Below are 27,414 nucleotides of genomic sequence, written 5' to 3' on the forward strand. Positions count from 1 at the left end.
TGTGATAGCTTAAGACTTACTGCAAACTAAATTCACATGGTAACGGAGGAATTACGGTGTTTGTCCGTTCTCAGGCAAGATGCTGTCTTAAACTCCGGCCTTCCACTCTGGCCACGAAGCTGCGCTAGCCAGGCTTTCCATTTCCCGCTCGTGGCATGCCTTGACAACACTCCGATGCGGTGCGCTCCCTGAGGCACGTGACTTCCCAGACACGCGCGAACGTGCACCTCATGTGATGAAGCGGGTAAGAGCGTTGCGAAGGTCCGTTTCTCGGATGGGAAGTAGACATTTCCCCAAAGAGATCGAGGCAGAGCAGTCATATTTCGGGTAAGGGGTAAGGGAAGGGAGTGTCTAGATGTAGACGCATAAGCATGCCGAGACGGGTGGAAATTGCCTGCCTATTGGCTACTTTGTCTCACTAATTGTTGGCCTGCCACACCTCTGGCAAATAACTTTCCACAGGCGTCTTAAAAATGCTCCTACGACCAGCCGTCATTCTCGCGTTTGCAGACTCTATTTGCTCAACCTGCGTATTTTCTTCTGGCCTGAAAGAGGCATTATGGGAATCGATAGGCCATGAATATCGCTGGGCAGGGGAGGCATCACTGTTCGGTTACTTACATACTGGGCACACTATGATTTTCCAAACGTGCAGTTTACACTTGTCTAGAAAAAAACTTTTCCAAATTGAAATACGTTTCTTAAACTTATATTCACTAATTTTCTTTAAAATGTATACTTTTTTTTGTCAGATTGCCACACAAATACCCTGTGATTCTTGTGCCTCTTCCTTTTGTGTTTTATCCCAGCAAAGATTTCTAAAGCTGTTGTATGCTCATCAAACTGCTTAATCACACATGCATGCTATTGTGCTGACAGCAGCTATTATGAAATTAAACTGTGGGTTCATGGGTGCCAACGCTTGATTTTCACTATGGGCGCTGACATACCTCACTCTGATTATAAGCAAGCTACCAGCCCAACCCATCCTGTTGCTGCTGAACACATTTTATATCGCTTATTTATTTTTTTTTTTTTAGAAGAATTGCAAAAAGTCACAAGATTACAGCCAATTTTAAATATGTAACATTTTAGCAACAATCCATGTACTGAATGACCCTGGCAGCCTTCTACTGTAGGGCATGTCTATGGATCCTTTAATATGTTCAAATCTCACTCTATAACCAACAGTGTAGTTTGTGCACGTGACTTTGAAGTCAACAGTATTTCATGCGATTTCCGTTTGACAGTTCTGTTCCTCAGCCTCGCATATCCAATGAGCCATGTAAAGCCGGGGGCACTCTGCTTCCCCAACCTTACATGGCCCATTGGGGATGCTGGCTGAGGAACTGCATGTTTGTATGTGTGTGAGAGGTGCTGCTGTGCCACCTTTCACATTCAAACGGGCATAAGCAATCTTGCATGCATTTGCACGAACCAGGAAGTGCTCTTTGCTTTCTGTTCGTGCTGCGTGGGAGCTGGAGCGCTGGGAAGCAACACCAGGACCGGGGCAGAAGGTACGCTAACTTAAATGTGTGCGTGTGATGAATTTGTGTGCGTGTGAATGATCGAGTGCATGCTGCGTGTGAAGGTTTTGGGAATGTGTGTGTGTGCGCGCATGTGTTTGTACTGGGCTGTGGAGCTGAATTTGGCACAGCCCCTATCCCCACCAGCCAAAACCTGCTTCCTGTGGGGGCTGTTTGCTGTGGAATGCGGTGGTTGAGGAGGTACAGGGGCATTATTTTTTTTAACTGGTTAACTTGGGCATCGATTATTGATGCCTAGTAAAAAATACCATGCCTGTCCCTTGGTCTAACCAGCACCTCCTGGGGGTAGGGCATACGTTTTACTCTGGTGGTCACTGCTGAAGCGTAGCTCCCATTCGAGACCCCAGACCACGAGGTAGAGCAATTGCTTTCCTTTTTTCCTCCACTTGCTAGCAAAAGAAGGTAAAACTTACAATCAGCAGGTCACACAATTTACACACGCTGCTAGCCACTTGCTCTTGGCAAGTGAGAAATGATATGCTGTATGCAGGTGGGGAACTAGTTCACTGTTTGTGTGACTTTCATGGATCGGTAATAGCTTGCAGCTTAAAATTGTCTACTATATTAATGGGAGCTCTTTTTGGAAGCTGGTCATGATGTGGGACTTGATGGATATTGATATTATGTGAAATGTGGGCTAAATGAACTTATGTGAGGTGTCTCACCTCCCCCAGGATACCTTTAATTTATTTAGGTCCCACTCCTCCTGGGGGGGTGGATAGTAGTCATTGCCCACCTGACCGGCCTCAGTTGAAAAAATGTCCTGTCTGGGGCAGGAACTCTCTCTGTGGAAATCCAATCCTCTTGCCTCGATTAAGGGGGCAATGTTCTGGTGCCTGAGGTGGACTGCAGTGTCAGGCTTGCAGAGGTCCTCTGCGGGCAGGCGCTCTGCAGTCCCTGCATAGCTCCGGACCGCAGAAGTGCTGTGTTAAAACCGCAGCGTTTTCCAACACAATAACGTTGTATTTATGTTTGCGGTTGCTTCAAAAGCGACCGCAAACATAAATGCAACGTTTTTAAAGCTGCAGTTTTTTTTCTAGTTTTCCGGGCTCCTCCAGCCCGGAAAACTTAGAAAAAAAAACGCAACTAGTGCTTATTTTTTGTAAAAAAAATAAATAGCACTTACCGAGATTCAGCTGCAGCTTTCCTGCCCTGGTCTCTGGTCCGCGTCCTCCGAGTCCCGGCACTAAAGAAGGGAAAGCCACCCAGCGGTAGACTTTGTTTACTACAGCTGGCTGGCTTTTCCTTCATTAGTGCCGCAAAAGCCAGCACAGGAGGGCCTCCATTTCACAAAATGGCAGCGCCCCTGTGCTTGCTTTTTCGAATTTTGAGCTTGAATAGCTAAAAATTTTACATAGGAAGTTTTAAAACGGAGGATGCTAGTATTTTTTTTTTTTTTAATGTGGCCTATCTATTTTTGAAATAAAAAGTTTTACTAGACCATCCCTTTAACAATTCCAGTAGATTGCCTAAATAGAAACCGGTGAGCCGACACGCACTCTTGTTTAACACCACTGCTGATCGATCCGATCTCTTTTAGTGAACCCACATCGTCCAATCTAACCTGTGCACCTGTATTGAAATGCAGCCCAACCAAGATCAGCCAATCCGGGGCACCCCTTCCTATTGAGATTTTCCCACCATTTATTACGATTTACTGTGTCGAATGTTGCACTGAAATCAATGAAAATTAGATATGGGGTTGGATTATTCTTTACTGTGGCCTCTTTGATCAGTTTATCAATCAGCCTGATGTTATGCACTGTGGCCGATCCTGATAGGAAGCCTGATTTGCCCTGCACGTTTCTGTAGCTCAGTCAATACGATGGAGGCATACAATTTTCCAGAGACAATTCCAGAGACATCAAGTAGGGAGCGTAATCTATAATTACGCAGATCTTCCCTGTCTCACTTCTTATATGCTGGCAGCAAAATGGCTTTCCGCCAGGTCTCCGGGATCCTTTTTTGGTTGCACACCCTCATGAATAGAATGTTTAATAATTCAGCCCAAGTTCCAGGACAAGCTTTTAAGACTGCATTTGACAGTTATTTTGGACCCGGTGCCCTAGAGCTCCTTAAATGAAGTATGGCCGTATAAATCTTGTCCATCCCTATATCCAGCTTCCAATGGTTCTGAGACACAGCGGGGCACCCCCGTGTTTTCAACCCCCTTTGTTTCTTGCAGATGCTCAAGCCATCTTTGGTCATCAATTGGGTTGACCACACGTGCCCTCTTATCTCCCTTTGCTGCCGAGAGCATCTGCCATATTGCCCTTGGTTTTCCAACACACAAGACAGTGAACATCTGCTGCCACATCGCCGTCTTATCCAAAAGGTGATGGCTTTTCAACCAGCTTCTATATGTCTGCTTTATTTTCATTGTTTCGGTTACAATGTTACTCTTTGTGCCACCTATTAATTTTGTTTTCCTGATCTTTCTACTCGTCTCCCTCTTGGCATCGTTTATAGCCATATCAAATACACAGCCCTGTTTCCCCAGGAGAATAGGGCAAGCCTTATCCCACCTCGCTAACATGGCTATTAGCTATTTCAGTCAACCTTCTATTTCATTGCCCGTGAACTGTTGAAATGCATTCAACTCGCTCTCCACTATGTCATGTCATTTTAGTTGCCTGCCCAATATTTCTTTGCAACGATCGGAGTGTATTACCTCTGTGGTTCACTTCCACACCTTCTTTCTCCCCCCCCCCTACTTCTAGAAGGGCCCTTGGGTACATTAATAGCAAGGGTAATTATGGAATGATCACTATAAAAAGTATCATTCACACTTAAAGATTGTACCAACTCTGCACAAGAATTGCTACCAAAGTAATCTAATGTTAATGACATTTTATCTAAATTCCATGTGGTTTTACCAGACCAATCTCGTTTGGTTCTGCTGTTAAACATGGCTAACTCCCATTTAATAAAAAGCGACATCCATTGGGTGCCTTTCCAGTTCCCACCTCTCTTTACCATTGTGCTAGTAGCTTCAACATTACTATTTTATCTTTTTATTTGTGCATGGTTTATTTTAACATTATACAATCATATCCTAACATTAAATACATACATTTCATAGGGGGGCGTGGCTTGGCAGCCATGGAATAGGCTGGAAACCCTGCGAGCTCTGTGACCCGACCAAGAAACGCATATTTCTTTGATCAGTGGCGGCCCAAAAAGTATGTGCAGGCGTGGGAAGGCACAGAGCAGAACATGAGCAGGCTGACTGCAAATTTACAGCAGAGGAACGATCGTATTGTTACTTTGTATTCAGAGGCCGGTCGCGGAAGGGACATCAAAATGGCCCCGGACGAGAACAAAGAGATCCTGAGGGGCGCACCCCAGAGACAGAGGGCTGTCTCCGTTCGACAAAAGCAGAGGAGGATCGCTAGGGATATGAAATAATCATCACATTGCCCAGTCCGGGTGGCCGCAGTGAAAGGAAAGCAAGGGGAGAGCCGCTGGTGGAGTGCCCAGAGCGGAGTGTGGACGATCGAAGGAACCAGCAGATACTATCAGCCCCTTGAGGATAGCAGGAACCCACTCTTGCTGGGACTGAAGACCATGGGTGACGGGGCTGACCCACGACTCATAGACACAGCACGATGCCTAATAAACCCCCAAGACTGAAGAGTAAGCAACCCACATTAGAGGAATACACTAAGACGCCGCCCGGGCCAGAAGGAGCCAGGAACAAAGACAAAGCCCAAGTTGGGAGCAGTGCCACCATGGGCGTGAATCGGGAGGTCCTTGGGGCGATCGCCGATCTGTAGGCGGCTTGGGAGACCAAGCTCGAACTGGCGGTGACAGAACTAAAAACAACGCTGGAGCTCCAGGTTGGGGCAGTGCAAGAGGATGTGAATCTGCTACGGCAGGACGTTAGGTCTCTGGCGGAGCGCACAAAGAACCTCGAGAAGGAGATGGGCCCTAACACGGCGGACTGCTTCACGCCCTGGTACAACGAGTGGGTAATCTGGAGAGCAGAGCGGAGGAGGCGGAAGGACGAGCCCGGAGAAATAATATCCGTATTGTTGGACTACCAGAAGGAGCAGAAGGCCATAACCCCACGGAATTAGTTGAAACAATGTTGCTACAAGAAATCACTGGAGGAGTGCTGTCTCAGGGGTTTGCGGTGGAAAGGGCGCATAGGGCCCTAACGAGGAGACCACCGCCAGGAGGCCCACCTAGGCTGGTGATTGCCAAGATACTTAACTACAGGGATGGAGAAAGGATCCTGGAACACTTCCGCAAAGGTGGGACAATACAAAGAGGGTCGGCAAACATAACGGCTTACCCGGATTATACCCTGACGGAGCAGAATTGACTTTGGGGCAGTTGAGAGAAGATTGCGAGAAGCGGGTCATAAGTATATGCTGCTTTACCTGGCTAAACTGAAGGTTTTTCACAAGCACACAACTTTTTGAAACACCGGAAGAAGCTATGGGATGGCTCGACACGCAGGGATGCCCCCAGGTGTCGGACGTTCGGACAGGAGAAGGAGGTGATGCGGATAAGTAATGAACGAGAGGGGCACCGGGGGGTGTCAGAACTTAAGACTATGGGACTGGAATATACTCACTGACGTAGCTTGCTGAGTGGTGTGATCAGGCTGGAAGAAACACATGATCCGCTAATATTGTGATCAAGACTTGGACTAGGAGCCTTGCAGGGCCAATCTTTACATCCCCTCCCCCATTTAGAGTTTAGTTAGGTCGCCGATAGTGCGGTGACGCCTTGCTGGGGTCTTGCCCGGGGTATCTGGGCAGGCCCAAACGCGGGGGAGCCTGAGATCCAGGGATGGAGCTGGGCAGCTGTTGGGGTTGGGGTAGAGTGGGGAGGAGGGAGGGAAGGGGTTGTGTGCTGTGGTTTGTTATAGTTGGGGAAGAGTTATGGGGTGAGCCTACACCTCACGGAAAACGAGATGAACCATGGGAGACCTTAAAATAGTCACTTGGAACGTTAGGGGGCTCAATAGTTATCTGAAGCGGAACAAGGTAATGATGTACCTATGCAGACAGAAAGTGGATATAGCCCTGTTACAAGAAACTCCTTTAACTAAAGACAAACTAAAAGTGGTACGGAAAAAATGGAGAGCGACAGTAGTGGGAGCAACATACTCTGCCTATGCAAGAGGGGTAATCACATGGGTGGCCCCACATGTTCCGTTTCAGTTGCTGAGCTCGCAGATGGAGGCGGATGGTAGGATGGTGATCCTGAGAGGGATGGTGGAAAATAGAGAGATCTGCATCGTAAATACTTATGCCCCGAACCAAGATACAGCTGCGTATTTTAGGACCCTGTATAGTACACTCAGTGGCAGCGTGGGTGGAGCTATATTGTGGGGGAGACTTCAATTGTGTGTTGAATCCCACCATAGATGGATCAGACACTAAAATAGTTAGACCCACCCCAGCTGCAAAAGCACTACATGCACTATTGGCGGATTTTGGGCTGACAGATGCATGGAGAACACGTCATCCGCAGGATAGATAATATTCACATTATGCAGCCCCACAGGGCCTATATACAAGGCTGGACTATGTATTTGTCACGCAGGAGTTACTGACCGAAATACTGCAGGCGGAATACAAAGCTAGAGTCGTCTCAGACCACTCGCCACTGCTGCTAACATGGCAATACCGACCCCCTAGGGGAAGGATACCCACATGGCGATTGCGTGCAGAAGCGCTTAAAGATAGCGTATTCAGGGAGGATATGCGAGAGGAAATAAGTTATTTCGAGATAAATACTGGCAGTGTCAAGACAGCGGGCACACTCTGGGAAGCCTTTAAAGTTGTAGTGAGAGGAATTGCCATAGCCAAGTCCAAAGGACTGCAGGATGGGATTCTGACCGAATTACAGGACTCTGAAAAGGAATTGGAGAGGGTATTGGAATGGGGCAGCAACACTAAGGCAGATATAGAAATGGCACTGGGCCTGCAGCAGAAATGTGCAGGATACTGGGAGAGATTATGTAATCTTATCAAAAGTACATAGAAAGACAACATGCTGGAGGCGACAAACCAGGAAGACTCCTTGCGTGGCTCTACAAAAACGAGACTCCCAGGCCCCCAATCAGAACAATAGTGAAAGACAATGGTGACGTAGTGGATACGCAAGAGGGGGTTAATCAAGAATTTGCAGACTATTATAGACGCTTGTACAGAGACGAGACGGGAAGCAAAAGAGGTGAGATAGGAGACATACTGGAAGACATTGGGCTACCCCAAATTAGTGTGGAAGAAAGGGAGGAGCTAGATGCTCCGATCACTCTAGAAGAGCTAGAAGAACTGATGAGGCAGCTGCCCACGTGTAAAACCCCAGGAACTGACGGACTCCCAAGCGAATTTTAGAAGGCATATAAAGCAGAGATTCTACCCCCCCCCCCACTGCTGGAAATGCTTAACGAAGCATATGAAGTTGGGAGATTACCGTAATCACTGCGCAAAGCGGTTATTATACCACTCGGTGACTGCGGTTCCTATAGGCCCCTATCGATGTTAAACCAAGATAGTAAGATTTTAACAGCGGTTCTAGCAAACAGATTAAAGAAGGTCATAAACAAACTAATTCATCCTGATCAAATAGGATATGTCCCAAATAGGAATATCTCAAATAATTTGAGGCGACTCCATCCAGTGATCGAACATACTGAAGGGGACACTAGCGAAATGGCGATGGTGTCGCTGGATGCGATCAAGGCATTTGACTCTGTCAAATGGCCCTGGCTGAAGGCGGCCCTAGCCAACTTTGGTATGGGACCAGGATATCTTCACTGGGTAGAACTCCTATATAGTGAGCCATTTGCGAGAGTGAAGACAGGAACTGTGATCACTGAAAGGTGGCAACCTGGTAGAGGGACCAGACAGGGATGCCCCTGGTCCCCCATGTTGTATATTCTGGCCTTGGAGCCTCTGGCGATATATTTAAGGCAACAATATGAGGCAATAGGCATTGTCGTTGGGGAAACATCACATTTAATTTCACTATACGCAGACGATATGTTATTGTATCTGCGATACCCAGAGGAGAATCTGCAGTATGTGTTAGAAGTGGTGGAGAGGTTTGCTGAACTCTCAGGTATAGCCGTGAACCCAAGTAAATCCTGTGTTCTGCTGGGCAGATATAGAGGGCTCTTGGCGGAGAATTTGCCGGTACTCCACATACTGTGGGAGGCCACAACCTTTAGGTATCTTGGGATAGACATATATCATACAGTAGAAGCCGAACATAGGCATAATACAGAAAGAACAGTCCAGAAACTGGAAAACAGCATGAAGTTCTGGGCGAAACTCCCCTTAGCAATCATGGGACGTGGGGCGATGCTCAAAATGGTGGCATTGCCCAGACTGTTGCATTGCTTCGTGAACATCCCATACTCCATAACCCGGCAATTCTTTATTAATCTGGACAGCATATACAGGGAATTCCTATGGTACGGGATGAGGAACAGGGTAGCCCTGTGGAAACTCCAAAACCCGCATGAGAAAGGAGGCATTAAATTACCTAACTGGGAAGTATATTATGTAGCGAGCCAGTTGCAGCATGTAGCCAAATGGCTCTCTGCGGAGCCTACCTTAGAGCATAGGCTGCATCAAGGAGATTGCACTCCATATTTTTTGAGAGAAATTATATCGTTACCCAAGCGGGAGCTAAGAGGTCGTCCGGGGATGCTGGGACTTGGGTGGGGGATGTGGCAGAGGGCGTGCCGGTTGATGGACAAGCCGGCCCTGTGCTCTCCGCAAATCCCACTGGTCACAATGATGGGGACAGAAAAGCAACTAAGGTTAATGATTAGGAAGTATTGGGAACCGGTAGGAATAGCAACATTGGGGGATGTGTGGCAAGAGGGGAAAATATTGGAATTTGAGGAGCTGGTGGAACAAACTGGGTTGAGTGCTGGGCAATATATATCACGTATCATGGGATGGTGCAACGAATTAAAGGTACCTGGTCCGAGGTGGAACTTGCAGAGGAACCGAACACCACACTAGATGTGATATGATATAACAGAAGGAGGGCATGAAACGTCTAGAGTGTACGAGATGATGATGACTCAAGTGGACAAGGAAGTGGTGCAACTTAGACTGGACTGGGAGGAGGAAGTAGAGGATATGAGTGACGGGATGTGGGACAGGGCTCAGGGGTATCATAAAAAAAGTATTGAGAAATGCTAGGCTGCAACAAATACAATTGTATGTAACTCACAGAGCATATCTGACGCCACTAAAGAGAGCCAAATTTAAGAACGCCTGAAGCCAAGTGTGTCCGAAATGCAATGAGGAAAACGCAGGAATGGTGCATATGTTCTGGGCATGTCCACTGATGGCGAAATATTGGAGAGATATAGCACAGAAAATGGAGGACAAAGGAATCCGCATGAAGGTGGATACGGTGTGGGCTTGCTTGTTGGGAGGGTTCCCCAGACCGTGGAAGCTTAAACATGTGAGTAAATTGAAAGGTCTGGCATATGTACTGGCGAAGAGAAGGATTGCAATGGGATGGAAAGCGTGCCACAAGCCCAATGTGGAGACGTGGTGGAGGGACTTGCAGAAGTGGGCGGAGGCAGAAACAGTGGCATGGCAGGAAGCGTGTAAAGGGGACATAGAGGGTGAAGCCGGAGCCCTAGCGGGTTGGAGACAATTAATAGCAGAGCTATTTGGGCCCTCGTATGATGGACCAAGTGATGATGATTCAATAAGCGTGGCGGGAGAGGGCTCCCCACCACAAGAGGTGGAGACTAACAATGGGAGAAAGTAGTCTTGGGAGGGGGGTGGGACGGGAAATACAGTGAGCGAAAAAGTAACAATGTACGTGCATTTATGAGTAAGATATGTAACCACTGTAAGAGTTGGGTGTGTTATTTGTTGTACATTTTCATAGAATGTATACAATCAACAATTCATAATGTTAATATGAACCTCAAATGATTTAACTATTATCAGGGCCACAGATCCACGTTTTTCTTTATTTTTTTTTTGTCTTCTTTTTATTGATCATATGATCGTAAAGTATATGCTTACAGGACCGTATGCGTAACAATAGAAAAACAAGACAATGTAGAATTTTTGTCACATTTGTAAAATAGCAAGGAGTGGTGCAGGGTTCCGGTTGGAAGGGTGAACGATTTCTGCCTTTGCCCACACCTGTGTCCACCAACCCAGGGCTTAGGGTGCAGCAGTTCACATAGATCCAGTCCATTTCCCCCAGAACTTCAAGAACTTCCCCAGACAGCCCCAGTCATTGTATATGCGTTTCTCCAGGGACGCACATCGGTCCATTTAATTTGTCCATCGACTTTGGCCGTCTGAGGCCCCCCACGTGGAGGCTATGAGTCTCTTTGCCAGTCCCATTGCCACTGAGAGGAACTTTTTCTCATACCTATTGTACTCCACCTCACCCCATATCCCCAGTAATGCCATTTTAGGTTCCCTTCGGAACCGCAGAGCCCCACTGATCTCATCAATGCATTTGTGGGTATCGGGTAATATTTTCGCCAGCAAAAATATCGCCGAACATATGGTCGTCGAACGGCCATAGGCGATATTTTTGGTGGTGAAAATATTACCTCATACCCACTAATGCATTGATGAGATCAGTGGGGGTGTCACCCGCACATAACAAAATGATGCGGGGGTTGCAGGGTGTCCCCCGCAGGGTCCATGTGTTATTTTCGCCACAAAAATATGGCAATATTTTTGCATCGTGATATTTATGCGGCGAAAATATCACATGGAACCGCATTTGTGCCAGAAGTTTTGTATGACCTCACATTCCAAAATCATGTGGAAGAAGGTTTCTTCTGTCCTGCGACAGTGCAGACAATCCCCAGTCTTCCACCACCCGCACCTCCTCATCGAGGCCAGAGGGTGGTAGGCCTGGTGTACTATCTTATGTTGTATCAGGTGGAGTTTGGAGTCTATACCGATCTCTCGTGACCTGTTGGGCAGAGGTTCAGAAGGCCAGCCTAATTTATTGGAACAGGGTAACCTTCTGGACCAGACAGACCAATCAAGGTAGCCTAGTCGGCAGTCAAGACTAGGTCTCAGGAGGGGTGAGGGTGACTGAAAGACCTCAATGAGCACACACAGTAAAGGACACTTACAAATCACTCCCAGTCAGGTGTGTATATATTAAAAATACAAATACATTTATTCAAAGCCTTTGAGTTTCAACACAATAGTTATTAACAGTAACACTTTTAAACCAACACAATCCTACTAAAATACATATATACAAAACCAAGGAGCCTAAAGGGTTGATGCACAAAATGGGTCCACAACCTAGAAAAGGGAGGGAAGCAGGTAGTGCAAAGAGTGTTTAGACAGTTCTACAGTAATCACACTCCTAACTGAAAGGCAGGCCAGTCCCTAAGAAGAGGGGAGCCTATTGCTCAAATGTACTTGCAATCCTGGCTCACGCAGTAGTGCAGATGGCCGAAAACGGGGTCTCTTGTAGGGTCTGTAGCAGCTCAGGAAGTTGGGTGAGGTGATGCAGAATAGGTTCCCACTATTCGTGGAGTCCCTTGAGGGCAGAACAAGTACCAGGAGTTGGGAATAGTTTGCTAACTCAGGCTAGCAGTGGAAAGGAGAGGGGCCGTCAGAGGCCACTCGTGTGTAAAAATGGATGGATGTGCTAGGGACCACAGGTAAGGGTTGCAATTACCCACTGACCCCTGGCGCACTCTGGACCAAACTTCGGCAGTCGAGTCCAATTCGGTTGCAGGTTCAAATGCGGCAATCTCGCGGCACTGCAGCTTTCAGCTATGAAGTTACAATGTTGATTCCCAAATGGGAGAATGGCGATTTCTCTGCTCCTGGTGGATGGATCAGGCCAGTTTCACTGTAGCAGGCTTCATGGTACAGAGGGTTACAGCTGCAATGCGCTTGCAAAGTTCGTCACCACGGCTGCGCGACACGGTAACCGTGTGTACTCTGGTTCAGGTGCTCTCTCTTTACTCCAGACCTGGGAATGGCAAGTGTATGAAATTCGGCGCGAGTGCCATGAACACAGAACTTGCGATGTACCAAGTTTCAAGGGCCTCCTCGAAACGGCAGCGGTATCAGAGCAAAGGTCCTCCGCAAGCTGGTGAGCTCAGGGACACTTCCGAGAAGGCTTACTTGCAGGGTTTGATTAAGGTGCCGAGGATAGTTAGTCCCACTATTCCAATGGGTCGAAGCGTCTTGGCAGACCTTCTAGTTCAATCAGATGCAGGGTGGTCCAGCTGGACATTGGCGTGCTCCGGATGCCATACCCTCCAGGGGGTCACCAGCGTTTCCTCGACTCGGCTTATTAGTTTCAGGATACTTGTATCCTAGCCTTCGTTCAGTGAGAACTCAAGAGATCGACCTGGTATGGGTGTTTGGAGCCTTCTCTTATCCAGAATCGCCTTCGTGCCAAAACAAAGAGGACCCAATGGGAGATCTGCTCACATACAGGCGCACCATTCGTGGACCACGGTGGTCCCATGCATCCACAGCACACCAGACTCTCTGGCACCCAGGATGTGTATTGGAACCAGACAGTCCAGCCCACATCCTGGCAGCGCACACACAGAAGTCCGCGAAAGCTTGGCGTTTTGCGGGAGAATGCATGCCCAAATAAGGACTAACTCGGGTTGGCTCGACCTGGGGAAGGTGAAGGGGCAAGATGGCTAAAGCACAGGGCAAAGAACATCGTGGCATGGCCATTTTGGAGCCAGGTCACCTATTTGTGCCAAACGCAGTAAACGTGGATTACCTGGCAGTGAAGGGTTAAAAATACATGAACACATAAACTGTCACCAGCCCTGTCCAAGGTACATGTGCACTTCTCCTAAAAAAAAATCCATCGAGAGTATCTAGGGCCTTTAGAAATGCCAGGAAGACCCAAGTGTACTATACTGTAAAGTACATTGTGCACTTCCAACATGTTGCAACATTGACAAGGACTGAGGGAAACACAGTCTCCCAGTACTGACTGTCTTTAAGGGCATCAGTTTTCCTATAATAAAGTGAGCGAAAAGCCCAGGGGAGTGCAGCTGACGGCTGTGCTCCTCCGGTAAAGTCAGACTATGGTATATAACGGCAGCAAAAAGTTGGGGGCGGAGGGGTGGGGTGGGGGGAGGGGGGTACAAAACTGGAGGGAAAATTACACATGAAATGGAAATCTTTCCTAACAGAAACATTAGTCCCTCCACCCATTCTTCCAATTCTAACCGACCCACCACACTCTCGCACCTCTCCCGGAGTCGAGATAGCTCTCGGGCCTCAAAAGGCAGTGATCACCTGATAAAATGTTGATGTGGGTTTCACCAGGATCCAGGCTTGGAGGATGTTTGCCTCTTGGGGGGAGCACCTTGGGATGTCCGTCATCAACGGGACTTGGGCCTTAAGAGCATGTGTTTAGTTGTAGATGTCTATACAGTACCGCAGAGGGCAGAGCGAACCTCTCTTTCGGATCTCCCTAAATGGTAATAGTTGCCGATCTTGTATCACGTCGGCCAGGGTTCGATTCACTTGGTCCTCCCATCTGGTAAAATGGGCCATTGTTGGGACTTCTGGGTTATACCTGTTATTCCATAGGGGTTGACCCAGAGTCGGTCTTCTGCCACAGCCAATATGCTGTAGAGCTTCTACCCAGACTGTTTGGATTTGTTGTATCATCCCGGGCATATTGGACATCTCTCTTTCTGGTCCATACAAGACCCAGAGAGGGGGGGCGTCCGCCCATGCATCTGACCTCGCCCCCAATATGTGGAAGCCCTGGATCCCCGTGAAGCCAGTCATTTAACACCCCCAACTGTGTGGCCCAGTAATGAGCACAAAGGCAGGGTAAGTATATTCCCCCTTCCCATACCGAGCGTTAAAGGGGTTTGAGGGCTATTCGGGGCTGCTTCAGGCCGTGTGAGGGACATGGATCGGAACGTTTTGTAGAACATGCCGAAATCTAGGAAGAGAAAGCATTTTAAAAAGGGAAGCTCTGCCCATGAGCTTTAGTGGGAGGGATTTCCAGTGGGTAACATCTGCTCCCCGCCGGGTGCAGGTTAAGCCAGAGGAAATCGTCGGAGTTGTGGCCACATGGATGCCCAGGTAGACAAAGCTCTGAATGGAGACAGAGTAGGATCAGTGTCGCGGGATCGCGTCAAACCCCGCCCTGGAGGGGGAAAAATATTGTCTTCTGTTTGTTTACCTTAATTCCACAGAACTGCTGATATTCCGTAAGGATTGTCGTTCCTACCGGACACGAGATCTGGGGGTTGCTCAAATAAATGAGCCAGTCGTCTGCATAGAGTGAAACCCGATCCGCCCCACCCCAGTGCCCCTTGAAACCTGACCATTCCTGGGACATCCTGAGACCAATTGCGAGCAGCTCTATGGCCAGCGTAAATAGCGGGGGGGGCAATGTGTAAGGTCTGGAGGAGATCCCGTTCACCCGCACCACCGCTTCGGGGGAATCGTACAGCAATTTAACCCAGGACTTATAATTAGCCCCAAACCCCATGCAATACATGATATCCCATAAGGCCGGCCATCCCAATGAGTTGAAGGCTTTTTCAAAGTCTACCGCTAGGAGAGCGAGTGGGTCCTTAATCACGACGGCCTGGCTGACAGCAAAGTGCACCCTCTGCATATTCATTCTGGTGGATCTGGTTGGCATAAACCCACATTGGTCCGGGTGCACCAGGGAGTGAATAACCCCCAACATTCTATTGGCTAGGACCTGGGCAAGAACCTTGGCCTCCCCGTTTATGAGTGAGACTGGCCTATAGGAGGCACAGAGGTCCAGCGGCTTCCTGGGTCTCGGGGGTCGCTACAATGGTCACCTGTCTGAGGTCCTGAGGAAGTTTCCCTTCCGTTTAGGAGCACAGCAACATGGGATGCATGTGCCCCATTATTGGTTCTCCCAGTTGCTTCCAGGTCTCTACCGGGAAACCGTTCGGTCCCAGAATTTTCCCTGCCTGAAGTTGGGATAGGGCTGCCGCGACTACTACTTCCGTGATCTCGGCCTTCAGCTTACTAATCCAGACCTCTGAAAGCCTAGGAAGCATGAAGGCGTCAAGGTAGTGCGAGTCCTCGTCACACTGCTTGTCCTCCAGAGGGGAGTACAGACATTCGTAGAAGGTGGTGAATGCATCCGCTATCTCATAGTCTTCGAGGAGGAGCCCCCCCTCCCCCAGCCCCCTGTATGGCTCGCACATGACCCCCTGTTTCTGTCTCTTCTTTCCAGCCAAGCGAGGGTTTTGCCAGCTTTATCTCCCGTCTCATATATCTGACTGCGCACGGTCCAGTGAGCGGTCCTGGCATTGTCTAGCGCCAGGTTTTTTAAAGCTTCCTGGGCTGTTATCATTGCTTCCCTAGAGTCTGGTGTTCCCGAATCGAGGAACTCCTCCTTGGCCCTTGCCGCAGTCTCCTCCCTCTTTTCAATTTTATTGACCTGTTGACGGCGGTTGGCCGACACAAGAGAAAGAGCCTCCCCTCGGAGCACCGCCATGTAACCCTCCCACAGTGTTATCAGACTGTCGACAGAGCCCTTGTTCAGGGAGACATATTCCAATGTTTTTTGGGTGAGTCCCTCTGCCGCCTCAGGGGCCCCTAGATAGTATGCATCAGGACTCCTGGTGGGTCTGGGCTTATTCCGGGCCTGCTTTAAGGTCATGATCAAAGGGGAGTGATCCGAGATACCGCTGGCTAAGTACGTAGCTGTCTCCAGCCTGTGTGTCATGTCCTGCGGTATGAAAAAGTAATCTATACGGGACAGGTACCTGTGAGCATTGGAAAAGGAGACACCAGAGTCAGTGGGGTGAAGAGTTTGCCATACATCCACCCACCGAAGTGCCCTTTGCGATGGAGTTAAGTTTGGTCTGGCAATCGGGGTTCCTATTGCCCATGTGCGTTCTGTCCTTAACCACATCCATCACCTCATTAAAATCTCCACCCAGTTATCTGCGTGTTTTCCCAGCATTTCCTCCTGGCGGTCATTTGAGGAGTTTAAGGGTGAGCGTGGGGTTGGGGGGAGCGTACACTGCCACTGTCCACCACAAAGCGCTTTCAATATCTCCAGTTAGTACCACAAATCACCCCCTCTGGTCCATATGGACCCCTCCCAGCTGAAATGGGAACCTTTTATGTATGAGGATCATCGTCCCTCGTGCCCCGCTAGAAAAATCCTGCGTGGAAGGCGGTTGCGTAATTAGATCTTTGAAAAAACCTGCATTCCGTACCCATGAGTTGTGTTTCTGTAAGCAGGGCGATATCGGGTGAATGCCTATTCAAAAACTGGAGCACTAACCGCCGCTTGATACTGGACCCAGCACATTGACGTTCCGTGTGGTTAGGGTTAAATGTCCCCCATGAGCCAATGGTGTCAGAGGAAGTGTTGCCACTATGTTTGAAGGGTCCGCCTCCTCTGAGTGTTCTGTGCTTTGGGGGACCCCTCCTTGGCTTGTTACTTATTATTCAGCTCCCAACCAAGTCAGAGTATTTACAGGCTTGGGTCCAAGACGTCCCACATCTTTCCTTCCCTGACCCCTCTCCCTCTGCTCGGTGCTACCTGTCATAACTCGTATCAACAAACCCCGCCCTCCCCCCATTCTCAGTTAATGGCTTCATTCCAATCAAAAACCTTCGTATTGAGCACCATCTCCCAACCCCCGCCCCCCCTCCCAACCAGAAGCACCTGTAGCCCGAACCAAGCTCCAAACGGGCGCAAAACCATAGTCAACCATTATGGGGTGCTTACCCCGACTGCAATTACAAGTCCCACATCGTCGGGCAGTAGCCGCCAATGCAGTGCCGCCTTGATCGATCAATCCACTACAGTGACCTGAATCGTGGTGGCGCTATTCATCCGTTCTCCTCTCTACCCTCTTCAGTATGCATAGGTTCTGACGATTCGGGTTTTTGGGATTCCGTTGCGGCGGTAATCAATCCGTCCTTGGCTTACGTCCCGGTGGTCCTTTTGAGGATTGTTGCAGTTCGGCTCTGTGCAGGATCTGGGTCTCCAGCCATTCCCAGGCCTCTTTAGGTGAGTAAAACAGGTGGGTGACTCCTTTGCGGTGCACTTTCAGCAGCGCCGCAGATGGTGCATATTGTATTGACAGACTGTAGCTTCTTTTTAACAGAATCAAAAGATTGTCGGGCCTTCTGTACCTCTCTGGTGTAGTCTGGGTAGAAGTCAATATGGTAGCCGTTGTAGGTGATGGGACCTGTGGCTTGGACCATCTGGAGAATGGCATCCCTGTCGCGGCAATTCAGGAGTTTTAATAATTGTTTGTGGCAGCGCATCGGGGACTGGGCGTCCTCTTGGGATCCTGTGGGTGCGCTCAATGGAAAAAACATGGACACTTTCTTGGGGGCAAACGGCTCGGTGAGCCAGTCCTCAAGAAAGAGCTCGACACTGGGTGCCTCCTCCTTCTCGGGCTCCGTATATTATTCCATCCCTCATTATCCTCTTCTCTGCATTGGAGTTGGGTCACCTTTTGGGTGATTGTGGCCAGTTGTTTCTCGATTTGTCTGGGTGTCCTCTGAGTTAGAGATCCTTTGCTCCCACCCTCGAAGCCAGGTTGTGGAAATCTTGCCAGAGGAAGGATGCCTCCAGTGGACAGGCCTCTTATCTTCCATTCTAAGGACGACCTTGATTTCCCCAATGGGCCTTCATGACATCTGTGAGGGAGATGGCTGGGTCCTGGTGCTCCTTAGCTGATTCACACAGGCCTTTGGGAAGCCCCCACCAAATAGAGGTCCATTTTGCTTTACAGGGGGCCTATATTTTGGCTTTGTCTTTGACCATTATGCCTGCCGTTTCTGGTCCAGTGGGGAGGTGTTCTTCCTCAAATTCACCAATCCGTCGCAGAGGAGGCCTCCAAGTATCAGTGGCGGTACTTGCAGAATGCAGACTGTTCTGGCTCCACAGGTGTAGGTGTTCGGATGCCTGAGAGTGGCTGGAAGTGGGCGGGGGGATATTTTGTGCCCCTTCCTCAGGTTGTAGGAGGGTCCCACTGCAGGCTATATCAAGCCCCCACTCCCATGAGGAAATGGGGTTGTGACAGTAGTGTTTGGGAACCCCCCCCCCCAATCCTGTTCTAGTGTAGAGAATATGCTTTCCCCCGGTCAAGGCAGCATTCCTTCTGCGTGGGCCCAGTGTTTCTTGTGGTTTGCTCCCGACTCTAGTCTCCTGCCCAGATATAAGACCAGTAGTGCCCAAGGCCTGTCCCTTGCTCGGTTAATCTTCCTGCCTTGCCAGAGTCCGGTCCCTCACCCAGTTATGCTACTTGTTGTTGCCAGAGTGAGGCTGCTTGCCCACTTATGCACCTTGTATTTGCTAGCTCCCAGTCACTTGCCCAATTGTGCTATTTGCATTGCCCGTGTCCAGTCTTGTGCCCAGTTAATTTTATATTCATTTTTGTATTTCAGGATGAGCCGGCTTGCCCACTCCAACCCGGCACTGTTGCGCTTCCACCCTTGGTTCCACTATGTTGTAGCAGGACACTTACCTGCTTTTCCGGGCGCCTGTGGTTTTCGTCCGCATGGGGCCTTCGTTCACTTTCGCCGCCTATGATGTGTGTTTGCTGGGCTCTCCGCGCGGAGGCATCTGGTGGGGGAGGAAATTTTGGTTGCGCCCCCTTCTAGCGTAGTAGGGCAGGGGGAAGGATCCCAAGCTGACTCGTGTCCTCTTCTAGGTCTTTTCACAGAGGGGTCTGTTAGTTTGCTTTGCCCGGGGGGTGGGGAGGTTGGCTGGAGCCGAGGATATAAGCGCAGAGTCCAGGAGGACGTAATTTCCAACAGGTTGTGTCAGCTTCAGCAGCTGTCTCCCGCAAACCCTCAGTGGTCTCCTCTGAGCTGGCACCACCCCGCAGTGCTGGTTCCACCTGTTTCTGCTTCTGGTCCCGAGGTGGGCGGCCAGGGCCTCTGTCAGGGGCTGCCTCGCAATTGCCCAGAGCAACGGCACAGCCAAGATGGTGCCCTTCCACCCTTCGGCGGGGTTGTTTGCCCGTTTATAGCCTTCCTGGCACCTATTAGTGTTGGGAAAGGTCTTGGCCGATGCAGCACTATTCCGCCCACCACATACTGAGTTTTCAGCACATGAACTTTGCTGGGAGTCAGGATATTGTATCAGGATGTTGGCGGCCGCTGGGAGCGAGGTCACTCACGTCCGCATGAGCGCCTTGCGCATGTGCAGTGATCCACGTTTTTCTGATCAAAAGTGGAGTCACTCTGCCTTCTAAGATGTAATGCCAAAATGGTTCTTCATTTAGTGAGGCCAATCGATGTACAAAGTTGCTAAGTACTTCCATTCTCAGATTTTGCAATTCAGGACATCCACTCACCAGGTGTTTTATTGACTCTACTTCCTGCCCACAATGTCGACAATCCGAGTTTTCACTTTTGCATCTTTTAAACAAAGTTTCTTTAGTTGGTAACACATTAAACCTCATTCTCTTAATCGGCCACCTGGGTAATGTCTCGAGATATTTCAATATGGTTCCACGTTTCTTTGACTCTCGATTATATATTTACATATGAGGAGAATGCTATTCTTGCATCACTAGTTATGGTCCATCTATTGCCAACATTTTGGCTTTGGCTTTATCAGGATTCTCTATTAGGACATCTATGTTTATCCCATATTGTGCCATGATGTTATTACAGTAATCCCTAAAAGTGACAATCGGCCCCTCTGCTGACTGTGCAATATTTCTCCCCATGAACACATATAATGAATTCATCTCACCGGTTAATAGCTTCCTGTACAGTATCAGTTTCTTTTATATGTACTGCACACTTCAGGGAGCTTAGGCATAGTTTGAAGCGCAGAATAGTGACGAACACAATTCAGAAGGCCCATTGCTCTCAATCCTTCTAGTTTGCTCAGATCGAGTCCTTCATTTTCAACCCCCATTTCCAGTCCGTATAGTAGGGTCGGCACTACTTTGCTCTTCACCAAGGGATAAATGCTAAAGCGGTAGTATTTGTTCTTTAGATGTTTCATTTGTGCTGCAAATTGTGTTCCTCTAGCCCACAGTCTATAGGCCTTACTAAGATTATGCCCAGATATTTTGTTGACTGAGTAACATTTAGCCCTGTTTGACTCGGTCTCCAGGTGAATTTTGTGGACTTTTTCCCCCACCACTAAAGGACATAACCATGTATTTGGAGGGATTGATTGCTAGCCTGTTTAGAGCCGCCTATGTATCAAATTGGGTCCGGAGTTCTGTATCCCCACAGGCGTCCTATCCAGAAGGATAACATCCTCTGCATAAACAACCCATGAACAAGGGTCATCTTTATCCTCTAGGCAACCCAACCAGTTTTGTCTAAAAAGTCCCACAAGTCCGCAAAGTAGAGATTAAATAGACATGCTTCAAGGGAGCATCCCTGCCTTAAACCGCGGGCCATCTTAATTGGGTTGGTCACTTCGCCCTTATTGCTCAATCTCACCCTTACCATGGAATTAACGTTTGGTAATTATGTCTAGTAGGTCTTTAGGGATTCCCCATTCCAATAATTCCAGCCATAATCCCTCCCTATCCACAATATGGAAGGTTTAGGAACGATCTATGCAAGCCATATAGAGGGGATCCCTTGCCCCTTTGCAGCAGGATTGATCAATTGTGGACTTTATCGGTAAACCACTTGCGTAGGTACCAATTGCTCTCCTATATCCTGTCTGGAATTTTGAAAAGTCTCCCTGTGCAGAGGATCCATTCTTCCAGCTTTTTTAAAGACCCTTTTCGCAAAGACTTTACTCTCAACGTAGAGTAAGGCTATAGGGCAGTAATTCCAGCATCCATACGATTGCCTTTTTATATAAATGGGAAGGTTATTGGAGTTCCCATGATTCTGGGAATTTTCTTTTTGTTGAAGATGCCCTGAAATGAGGTAAGTAGCATAGCTGCGCAGAGATCTGGGTCTTGTTTCATGATTGCATTACAAAGACCATTGGGTCCGGGGGCTCGAGAGTTGGGCCCAGATGTTATTATGCCGGAAAGTGTTTCCAGAGATCTATACAAGATTAAAGGGTGCACCATGGGGCTTTTTGAATAGATCTTCAAAATAATGTTCCCAATTTGCCTCTGCGATTGGATTGGTCATCTCTTAGACCAACAATTTCGACTGCACAGGTTTAATATTGCTCCCAAAATGTGTTTTCCCCCCTCTTTCTGCGCTATGAGGTATTTATTTGCTATCATCCAGTTCTTATAACTTTTCTTCTCTTTTTTTGGTCAATGTTGTCTTCGCTTGCTCGCTTAAGCAAAGGGATTTAATTATTCTTACCCTCCTTTCCATGGCGGTCTTCCTTGCCTGAACCTCCCTATCAAAAGGGTGAGGGCGACTGAAGCTATGCGAATTAGGGTTGCCTGGAAAGTGTTCGTACATACCCTTATCCAATAGGAAAGGAAAATTAATCATCAGTGAGCGTTTCTAACTTCTCTAATAGGGTGGTGGTGGTAGACCAAAAGCGATTCATACATTTACTGAAACAGTCATGGCTCTTGGGGTTCCAGCTAAGCCTATTTTTCTTGCCATTCACCACTAGATTTTTGCTAAGTGTCCTTCCCTGAGATTTGACTATAAAATCGAGATTTAGGACCAGAATATTGTGGTCACTACAGCATGTGCTCTTAATTTCAAAATAAAAAAGATTGCCTCTGCAACTACTATATATTCCATCCATCCCTGTGAAGTAGTCCTGGGTGGAACATCCCCCAGAGTCTGACCGTTCAGAACTTCCCTCCCAGAAATCCATTTTTGGCCTTGTCCGAGTTGACGAAGTAGGTAGTCGCTCTGTTTTTCCTGTCCCATGTCCCATATGACCTTGATGTCCAAACAGTGGGAATTCAGGTCGCCCACCAAGATCATTTCTGAGATGGGATGTTTCAACTTAGAGGTTTCAATAATGATTTGTAAAGCTTGCAAGCATGTCGCCAACATTAAATGAGCTGGATGCCAATAAATGTTGATTAATAGTGTGTCCATAACATTTGGCCCAAGTTGAGATATTATATCGATGACAAGGAGCCCTCTTGTGGTGTCATTGAACAGGACTACCTTAAGGCCTAGGGCATGCTTCAGGGCTATGCAAAGGCCTACCGCCATTAGGTCTCATAGCCCCCTGACAAATAGTTGAATATCCATCCCATATCAGCTGATTCATGGCATTTGTTTCTTGTAGGCACACTATATATATCACGGGTGCTCAGGGATTCCAAAGAGTGAAAGTGTGTGATTAGCTTACCAAACCCTCTTATATTCCATGATACCAGTGTCATCATTTGACAAATAGGATTAACAGACTCCCTTGTATCTCCAGAAGGATTACCAGAACGCAGGGCTGTCATTTGCCCCTCCCTTGAATCCAGACCAGTTCCTCCATTCTGCCCACCATCACTTAGTTTGCCTAGTAGGTAAATTTTCCAGTTGCTCAGGTGGAAACCCTGGTTTGGGTTAGAGCAGGGAGGGATCTTGAACCCCAGCTCTTCGAGTGAGTCACTCTCGTTTAGCAACATGTGATGGACTATTTGTGATTGAACATTGATCACTGCCGTGTTCATTCTATTATGGTCATGGAGTTGGGGCAGAGTTACTACAGTTGACACTGGAGACACGTTGCTGTATTTTTTTTTTTCCTTATCCATTGGGTGAGGAGGAGCCTTCCTTCAAAACGTCGCCCTGACCACAGAGCGGATTTGGGGCAGAGTCACTACAGTCAACGCAGTTGGCTGTGGTGCCCCCAGGAGCTTATTCTCTGCACCGTTTTGGGGTGAGACTGTCGGTTAAGGCTTTTGTTTGCCTGCCTGTCTGCGATTACTCTGCTCTTCGATTACTCTGCTCTGCAATTACCCTAGGGCTCCCCTGGGTACTCCGGGTGATATCGATGCCCATTTATTTTTCGGCGCAGAGTAGTGCGGTGTTGGTTTCTGTGTATGTTTGATAAAACACTCTCAGATTCAGGAGTGTGGCGTTGTGATCTTCGGTCTCACTCAGCACCATAGTCAGTTCATACTGATCACTCGACACCATTGGCTGCTCATTCTGCTCAGGACAGACACTGCCTGGCTCTCACTGACATAGTTTGCAGGAGTATGACATTGCAGATTTCAGTCCCATTTACCAACGCCATAGCCTGCTCTCTTTACGGACATTATTGGATGTGCTTTTTCACCGCATCCAGTTCTCCTGAAAGACTGTGCAGGAGTGTGATGCTGCGTACTGCTCTTTAAAGCAGCGCCATAGCCGGCCAACACTTTTAATTTATTGTAATTTATTTTGTGACTTTTTTCGTGTTTAGTAATAGGATTTGGTGTGGGAGTGTAGCAGGGGATGCTATAGCCCACCTGTTTCTTATTCAGTGTTGTCCATCAACTTTTTTTAACATTGCTAATCATCTACCATACTCAAAACGTGCTCTGTTTTGTGTTTGTGTGTGATTGTCTAATATTAGCTGCTGTTTTTAATTGGCATATGTGAAGGATGGAGAGAAAAAAAAATAGTGGCTTCCGCTTTTCTTTTTTACATTTGTGCATATTTGACATCACTATTTGCACTAAAATGCATAAAGTCTGAGGAGTCAAATGGTCCCCCAAGAAGCTTCTCCGCCTGATAGCCTATAGTTCTCAGGTACTACCACACTTAGCAAAATGGGGAGGGGAGAGAAAAGAAAAATTAACTTGGGGGCGCCCGGTAATACACTGGTCGGTAAAGCCGGAAAAAGCCGGTCGGATATCCTCCTAGATATCCCATTAACAAACGGCATTGAGGGGGGCAATCTTAAATGTAACAACCAGTTAGGTGGGGTTAACTGTGTAGCATCAGTATCTAGTGGCAATCGTGTTGATTTACTTGGTCTGAAAACCCCAAATCGCCCTTGAATTTGGAAAATGACCCTGATAAATGAAATGTTTATCCAGTCCCCGATTGCCGGGCAAAGAATTATAGATTCCAACTTCGGTAAAACCGCAGGAACGGGTACTGAGATAAAATCGATTGTCCCGACCAAAGCCATGGCATTCATTGATCATTACATAATGACTAAAGAAAATTGTAAGGCTGATTTGAAATAGATTTGTGATCTAAGCATCATTGAATTTGTAGACTTGTAAATGGGAGCGTCTGAGGGTGCTGTCATTGCGGGTGGGGGGGATGGGGAGGGTAACCCTGTGAGTGTTATCGAACAGACTTGTAACGCTTCTTTGCCTAATTCGCCTACTACTCTGGCTAACCTTATTGAGAGAAATGACGTAATGGTAGAAAAGGTTACCTTTATCGCTTGGTGGATGGCTGACATTCAATGGGAGATGGTGCTGCACCATACTTTGAGAGAAGTTGATGAACGAATTTGCCTTACCCACCCTACAGTGTCAGCACTGAACTAGGTATTGAGCTTGTTTGTCAACCTATATGATATTTGGCATGAACTCAAAGAACACAGTCTGCGATTGATGAGCCTAGGTGAAAAAGTCGAGAATTTGAGTAATGCTCCTATTCTTTTGAACCCGCACCCTATCATAGAGGCATGTCAAACGACTGCAGGGGAGGAGTTCATTGTTCTCACTAAGATGACAGCTAACCTCGAGCCTATTTTGATTGGTGGTGATTCATTTAAGGTACCTGATCATGATTTAGTTGTATGTAGACTGCCTTTGAGTTCTGGGAAAGACCGTCCCTTAAAGGTAAAATTGCCAATAGACTCTGAGGTGGAAGTCCAACCATTTTGTAAATCTCTGGAGTTGACAACTTTTTCTGAAACCCGGAGGGCAAACCAAAAAGGGGGGAAAGTAAGTGGTTTTAAACCCCCAGAAAGTTATTTGTTTTGCTTTAAAGCTAAGCAACCGATAAAAAGGAATGCAACAATAAATAATCTGCGCTAATTGGTAATCCTCCCAAATTATGGCCTAATGCTGACTCTGTAAGACCACCTCATGGGGCAAAAGCAAAAGAAAACTGCTCAGTATGGCCACCTCCACGGGTCGAGGATTTGGTTTTGAAGGGTGGGGAAAAAAATTGTAATTGTTTTAATTACTTAACTCCTGTCTTACGGCCCCCACTCCAAACTGGTCTGAATGCGGTGGGCAGAAATGTCCCCACCGAAACCTTATTGCAAGCTCAGGACATATCTGCTGGATCGGGTTTTGGTGGGGGGCCCCAAACCAGATCTTGAGTGTGACCCTGGTAGGGTGCTACAAGAAGGAGCACTCGCAGCCCTCTAGAAACATTATGACTCAAACTGAGTCGGTCTTCATAGGTGAACAGAGTAAAGGTGATTCAGGAGTCCACATAAATCCAGTATTACCAAAAGGGTTTATTGAACGAGATGCTGTGAAGCTTTCACAGGCAGAAATAAGGCGGGGCTGACTTTTTTAATAATCTGGATTTGTCAAGGAAGGATAAGCGGAACTACGGGGAGGTTCATTACCCAACCTCTCCAAATGCTCCTCTGATACTTGCGGGATTAGGGCTACTCCTACAGACAATATTTGGGTCAATGGATCTAGGCCTTCTTCTCAGTGGGAACAAAGATTATCATTCCCCAACACTATTTCTAAACGGCCGGGAATAAACCCAGACTTGGTAAACGCACCCAGCATGACCATAGAAGTTGAAGGGCAGAGGGGACCAAAGGGGTCTCCCAATACCAGCTGGGAGGAATGGAGTCAAAAATAACAATGCACACAAAACTTGCATCCTAGTCTATACCCTAGGTTGCACTCTGGGGTGGGGCAATTGTTAGATAAATTATCAAGATGTAATCCAGTGAATCATGTTTTAGAGCGCGCAGAGGCTAGGAGGCTAGTGAAATCGAAGCCGTACAGTGTACTTAGATAGGCTAAGGAGGGTGATGTTCATTGGAGAACTACTAATGTTAGGGAGACACAGAATATTTCGCCTACGGTCTTGCCTGAAAAACCATATACTGAGCAATTGACTGACGTATTTAAATTAGGTCTGACCTGTGGTATGCCTAACTAGGGGCAATGTATTAACTATTTTTGCCAAAATTCCGACCTTAAGTTTGGTTTCATCTATTGACATTGTCTGTGTAGCGTTCCCCAACAGAGCTAATACTAAACATTGTCATCTCTACTTTGGATTGGATTGGCAAACCTAGTGAAGGAATTGGTACTATCAGAAGCCACTAAGTAGAAAGAACTGGGTTTTGATTTACAAAGAGAAAAAGTTGAGGAATTGGAGAGAATGGCTGTGAAAAGGGTTGGGACCCTCCAACTCTCATTTAACCCTGCTGCTCAAGCTTAAAATCTGCCAAACTGATTGGAACTCGTGGATGACCACAGTTGGGCTATAGTCCCGTCCGTCTTGTGGAAAAGATCGGGACCATAGCAGCCTGAGTTAGAAATGGGGGTACCCAGTAATTGGGCTTGAAAGTGGTATCTTGGAACTCTAGAGGAAGTCAAATCTGTTTAGTAATATTGATGCTATGCAGATCATGAGATTGGGTAATATTATTTTAATTCAGGAGTCGTGGCTGTCTGTTTTGGACAGCTATCAGGCGTTCGGTTAGTTAGCCAGACCCTGTAATGGGGTTAGGGGCCTCTGGGGGCCTTCTGATTGCTTTGGGTTCTACCTTAGGAATGAGGGCCTCTCTGATCCCTAACCTTCCACTTGGGGTGGTGACTTTGGGACTAACTTCTTCAGAAGGGTCAATGAACCTGCTAGTTACTAATATTGGCATTCAGGAGTGGCAGATTTGCAAGACTTTCTCCGGGTTATATCCGATTGTATTAATACATGGGCTCATTCTTTCCCAGATGGTAGAATTCTTGTAGGTGGTGATATTAATGATATGGAAGAATTGGACAAAAATTGGGCGGTGACAGCGGAGAGCTATCCTAATGAATAAAAAGTACATAATGGTTGGATATGATAGT

At 47.6% G+C, this 27,414-nt stretch overlaps 1 protein-coding gene across 2 annotated transcripts in view; it reads left to right on the forward strand.

The window, feature by feature from the left end:
• Positions 1-239: 239 nt before the first annotated feature.
• Positions 240-27,414, forward strand: part of DPP3 (dipeptidyl peptidase 3) — a 768,056-nt gene continuing 740,881 nt past the window's right edge. The window contains exon 1 of one of the 2 annotated variants that reach the window (XM_069644934.1): positions 240-327. The gene's annotated coding sequence lies outside the window, so the exon portion shown is untranslated. The remainder of the gene's footprint in view (positions 328-27,414) is intronic. The other variant, XM_069644935.1, reaches the window with a different exon arrangement.

Source organism: Ambystoma mexicanum, chromosome 2p (genome assembly GCF_040938575.1).
Source record: "Ambystoma mexicanum isolate Mex_15411 chromosome 2p, UKY_AmexF1_1, whole genome shotgun sequence".
NCBI classification, from domain to species: domain Eukaryota; kingdom Metazoa; phylum Chordata; class Amphibia; order Caudata; family Ambystomatidae; genus Ambystoma; species Ambystoma mexicanum.